Genomic DNA, 6000 nt, shown 5'->3' with positions numbered 1-6000 from the left:
CGTTAAATTTATTTGCTTCAATAGGTCACTATTTCTTTAATGTGCTGGACACCCTGGCCAATACTGAGCTGTGGGTATGTCAGACAGAATGACGACTCTCCGTGGTCTGCAGAAAAGGAGACGTTTAAGCAACCCTACAGTGGCCAATGATTCAGCCGAAGTGGACAACACTAGCCTTTCTGAGCGCCCAACCCGAGATGTTTCAAAGTCAGGCACCACAACTATGGCTCAGCAGGACTATTCATGCCTGCTCTTAGAGCCATCAGTGTAAACATTTAGGTGGCCATCATAGACGCTGTCCAGATGTTCTAGAACCAAGGACAAGAATCTTATTTCTACCAGAGTTAGCAAACGGCTTGTGCGTCAGCTTGGGGTGTCGAGACAGCAGTGGGTGTCACCACAAAGCCATGGCCTCCAAAAAACAGCTTCTACAATTATTTCAACTTGGGGAGGCCCAGCCAGCTCAGATGCTGCTTCGTCGACTACAAGCTAGGACCCAAACTCATTTCTCTGCAGCCCTTCGCACATTAGGCACAGTGGTTTGGTCGCCCACGGGACGCAGCCGACCACAGACTCTATGCTAGACGTCCACAGAATGCCTCATTGGTGGACTGGGAAAAAATGCAGGGTGCATTGAATGTTTTCATCGACAGAACGTTCGACGGAGAAGCTCCTGGTTTTAGAGCTTTTGGTCCTACGTGCTATTTATTTTCCAGAGGTCTTAATAAGCGCACTCCCGTACTGGCACAGAAGACTTGCCTTCGACACATTCGCCCATTTTTTTTCGAGTTGACCTGATTTTGCCCCACTGTAACAATTGAATTGAAAGAAATTGTGCATAATAAAAAACAACACGTCCTCGTAAAAAAACAGCACGTCCTCGTAACAGAACAAAACTACCCGCGTCCAAACAGCTGGCCGCGCCATGGCGCGCTTTTGCTAACTGCGCAGTTCCTCACACACACTGGCAGGGCCGGAGTGCTTTCTAAATGGCTTACATCGCAGCATTAGTTTGGCAAACACATGTTTTTTTTTTAATTTTGCTTACCTCGCCAGTGTCGGAAACCATCAAAAATTAGCTGCGGTTCAAGTACTGCTGAATCTAATTAGAGAGCGAAAGCTGCAGTGTATCGGGCAAGTAGACGCGGTTTGGCCTCTAACGTTGAGTGCGTTCCGCACACAGGATAGGCAACGCGCCTACCCTGGCAGGTGGCAGTTAAATTAATGGTTGATCGCGCGAGGTTGGTCACTCGAAAACGCTGCGTCTTAGTGGGTTTGCTCGGCTATACCAGGATATACGTAGCGAAAGGTAAGGCATAGCATGGTTAGCCTTGGTTAATCTTGATTGCAAGTCCAGGTTAGTCTGGTTGTCTAGCTATGTTGTCGCAATAAAGACGACACAACTGTGGTTGCGGCGCACACGAGCTCTCTTTTTCAATCCTCCGACATGTTATAAGGCATGCGACGCAGCTGGCGAAGCGAGCGGAGGCTAGCGCAACGACGAGGAACGCGGTTTGACGTCTACCAAATGGCGGCCGCTGCGAGCCGCGTGGTGTGATCTCATGCCAGAGGGCGCGGCCAGCGCGCAAAACACAGTAACCGTCTCACATATCTCGGTGGACACCCGAACCGCGCCGTAAAGGAAGGGATAAAGGAGGGAGAGAAAAAAGAAAGAGAAAACTGATAATTGAAAGTTGCATTTTGAGGAAATGGGCGGCGCTGCTCAGCGGCGGAACGCCTGTGGCTCAGTGCTAAAAGTGGCGCATGCGCAGTTGTGACTAGGGAACGAGAGAGAGAAATGCGCCGGGTGTCGTCGCTGCTCCTCGCAAATGCGGAGCACGGCTCTCCAGGAATCACGTGAAACTGCTCAACCTGTGGCCAGTGAACCTTTCGCTTTAAAACGACACTTTCCCTTTGAAAAGTTAACGTGAAACCACTTGTTCAAACAGGCCGGCGGTTCCCGACACCCGCCGGATCGGCCGGCGTACTCATCCTAAATTGCTTGCAATGTAGCTTAGTTTGACAAATAAAAACGCTTCTCATCCGGCCATTGTCGGAAACCGCAGGAGTGACACGAAACACGCCAGAACAACCGGTAGGCCCCAAAGCACCATTCACCAACTGCGCAATTCGTTGCATACTAACCGACGTAGACAACTTGAACTGCTTGAAATGCAGCGTAGCTCAGCAAACAAAAAAAAATATTTCTCACCTTGCCGTTGCGAAAAACCGCAGGGTTTCCGCGTCGAAGATCAACAGAGAGGCAACAAACATGGAGGACGCTTAAGCTTCACCTTTAAGAGTGTAAAGTCATAGCCTTATCGGACCACCGCCACTTTAACGGGTGGTTTAGTGCGGGGAGGCCAAATGCGAAATAGGCGCGCGGCACTTCAGCTTTCGCTTAGGTTTCGGTTCAAGTCTCGGTTTTCAAGGGCAAGCAGGCTTGAGACAAAGATCTGCGAAATCAGACGTATTTCGCTTTAAGCGTATGTCTCGACAGCTTTAATAAGTAAATGACCATAGATGCGGAATTGGTCATTCTCCATTTAGCATACATAGATCGCTGCGAGTGCTCATACCACTCCTGACGCAGTGATGTAGGGGTCGAGTAATGCGCATCCGCTATGCTTTATCAACTGCTGCCACCGCTGGGACTTGTGCGATCCAGGTTGCTCTTTCTGAACAACCTCAAGGTCACTAAAGAAGGCTTCGGGCAGACAGACATCGGCGAAATCTGATACTGGAGATTTTAATGCTTGCATGCAAAAAAAAAAATAGAACGACGACAGTTCAGCAGCGGTCTTTTCTTTTTATGTCTGTGGTAACATCTTTGGGTGGTCGTTAGAGCTCATAGCACGGCATAAAAACATAGAGACACGGAAACACCTGCTTGGTGGCTAAGATGCTCTGGCTGTTCCTAAATGCGACCTACCTCATACACGGTGGAAAAGAAGGCAGTCGCCGCTGCCCGACTCCCGTCAGTCATTTCTGTCCACTAATTGCTTTGAGGTTAGTGGGGCTCTCTGCGAGGCATACGCAGCAGGAAAACGACTATTTGATGTCACACTTCGTCTGTAGATGCACAGGCGTACAGGTAGAGCATCCTGCTCGTACGCACAAAGACCAAGGTTTGAATTCCGGTGCCGAGCAGTTCTCCGCCAGACAAAAAAAAATAATCCGTGTGTCGATGGAACTGCATGCACAAGCCTTGGGCGCGGCCTGGCCCCGGTGACCACCGCCGAAAACCCACTCCCTCACCGCAGCATGATTTATCCACCCTAATGTATTAATTGGTCACCACCTCCTGTATGAACACTCTTTGATCATCAGCGCTGCTCCGCAAGAGAAGTGAAAAAAGACTTATTGATTGAGAAAGAGAAAGTCATCATCATAATCAACCAATTTTAATTTTGTCGTGCTGAACACTCACCCCAATATTCAGTTCAGGATCGTTAACTATACCTGTCTGGTTATTTACGAAAGCGTCTACAGATTCTAAATCTCCCTCAACCAGTTTTAATGTTTCCTGCGCATGAACCGCTTCTGTTATTAAACCTTCTGATTCGTCAAATTTTAACGATAAAGAAGTACTAAAATTTTATGCTGCTTTCACGCAGATAATTTCGCAAATAATGCTAATAATAATAATTGGTTTTGGGGAAAAGGAAATGGCGCAGTACCTGTCTCATATATCGTTGGACACCTGAACCGCGCCTTAGGGGAGGGGATAAAGGAGGAAGTGAAAGAACAAAAGAAGAAAGAGGTGAGTGTAGTGGAGGGCTACGGAATAAGTTCGGCCACCTGGGGATCTTTAACATGCTCTGACATCGCACACCACACGGGCGCCTTAACGTTTTCTCAAATAACATAACCCGAATTGGTGAAGAGCGTTCCACTGAGAACGTTACTAAAACATCAATGTATTAGGGTCGAAGTATGGAAGTTGTACCATCGATAACTCTTCGTATGCACACAGAATGATCTCATTGCTTTACATTGCGCTGCCTTTTCAAGACCTGCGGGGTGTTTGTGATTTAGATATGAACACTACAAAGTACTACAAAAATACGCACTCAACTCAAATGGCAAATAAAGAATGACGCTCAAACCCTAAGATACTTTATAATCAGTATTATCACTACAGAATAGATTCTATGAAGAGGCAAGCATAGCAGGGGCAGGAACGCCGTAAGCTGGGCGAATAATATTAGGGAGTGTGCGGTGATAAGTGGTTTGCTGCCTGCACAGGAGCAGGATAACTTGGGCGATAAGGAAGCGGTCTTTGTCCTGCAGCAAATGTTGTTAGCCCGATGCTTATATTCGGTGCCAAAGATTATACATCCAGTAGGAAAATTTACAAAAGGAATAGCTCCATGCATTAGTAGTGAAAACACGCCATTACTAAGAGTATAATTGTACTGCTGCCACATGAGGTGGAACAGCTAGTGTGCCTTCTTCTAAACCACAGCTGCGCGGGAAGGCTTCGTTAGCTGCATTCTTCTTTTGTATGGTATGCAAAAGTGTGTCAAGTGCGCTTTCTGGACGCATGTGCCTATCCACATGTCAAACACATGCTTCGTTTAAAGCCACAAGGTTTCATGTATGTTGGCTTGCGTAAAACGTTAACCTTCATTTTCTGCAGCTTGACTGCAGTTGGGGAGGAGCAGCGACTGCCTTTTGCTGCTATTACATCAGGCTGGTGATTGTTCGCTATAACTGAGGCTATAACGATGTCAACAGTTTACCAGTCTTGAAACGGTTGAAGGCGCATAGGAGCTTCCTGCTGACTCTGATAAAAGGCCTTGCGGCGCATTTCTTAATTCAAGAGTAACTTGCGAAACTAACAACCGAATGACTTTCAGAATTCTTAGAGGCCCCTGCATTAAATTCCACTTTCCTTAATATTTTTATCAGTATTTCCTCGAGTGCTTCACAGCTGATCTGTGCTCCATATTTAAACACGTCCTCTTCGCATATGCCTTGCCGACAGAGCACTCCCATACACTGAAGGGTGCGATGCGGTGATCCCTACATGGAGCAGCGCGTGGACTTGTCGTGTCCCTGGGGTCTACGGCAAGCCTTCTTGTAAAGAAGCCAGGTAATAATCATGATGAAAAAAAACTAAAACAAATTTCCTGCTTCTGCTAAACTATTGTTTATGAACACTAAGGGTCTGACTTTTTCCGAAAAGGCAAGAGACATGGTTGGTTGCAAAGAAAACAGGCGTGCTGTAACTCTGTTAGTCACTGTAGACACCTCAACCAGGCCGCGAAGAAGGGTTGAAGGCAAGGTTAAAAGTTTAAAAAAAGACTGGCTTGGAATAATTTTAGCGCAGTCTTGAATAATTCTGACCACCAAGGGTTATTAGCGTACACCGGCATCGCACAGTACATGAGTGCGTCTGCATTTCTCCACCAGTGAAATCAGGCCCCCACGGAGCATGTTCGCCCTTAGAACATGACACATTTATGTCACACACAAGGAGGTGGCACGTGCAGAAGGCAAACTGTGCGACTCACTCACCGGAAAATACGGTATTCGATAATAAAGAGCAATGTGGAAGCATAAAACAAAATAAAAAGGAGGGCTCAAACATTTGTCTGATTTTGTGTTTATTGATATTCACGCGAGCACATATGTTCACTCGACAGTCTCTTTCTGACACATGTACAGGGTGGCGTCACAACACAACTACCTAGGCACAGTGCAACTCGGCAAAGCCCAGTTTTCAGGAAGACCGCCTGTTGAAAAAACATTGCACTGTGTCTCTTGTGGAAGTTTCTCCGTATGCTGAGTAAGTTTTCTGCACTGGCTGTTAAGTTCCACCCTGGAGCATTTTGAGAAACGTCTTTGAAACAAGTGCCTACAACGGAACGCGTCCGGGTTCAATACTGCCCGCTCGTCGGAACTCAGGGTAAAAAACCTTAATACGCAACACATGGTTTATGGGGTTCAAACGTCCCAAAGCGACTCAGGCTATGAGGGACGCCGTAGTGAAGG

This window comes from Amblyomma americanum, chromosome 3 (genome assembly GCF_052857255.1).
Source record: "Amblyomma americanum isolate KBUSLIRL-KWMA chromosome 3, ASM5285725v1, whole genome shotgun sequence".
In the NCBI taxonomy this organism is placed as follows: domain Eukaryota; kingdom Metazoa; phylum Arthropoda; class Arachnida; order Ixodida; family Ixodidae; genus Amblyomma; species Amblyomma americanum.
The sequence above is the reverse complement of the archived record's forward strand: the minus strand, read 5'-3'. Positions refer to the sequence as shown.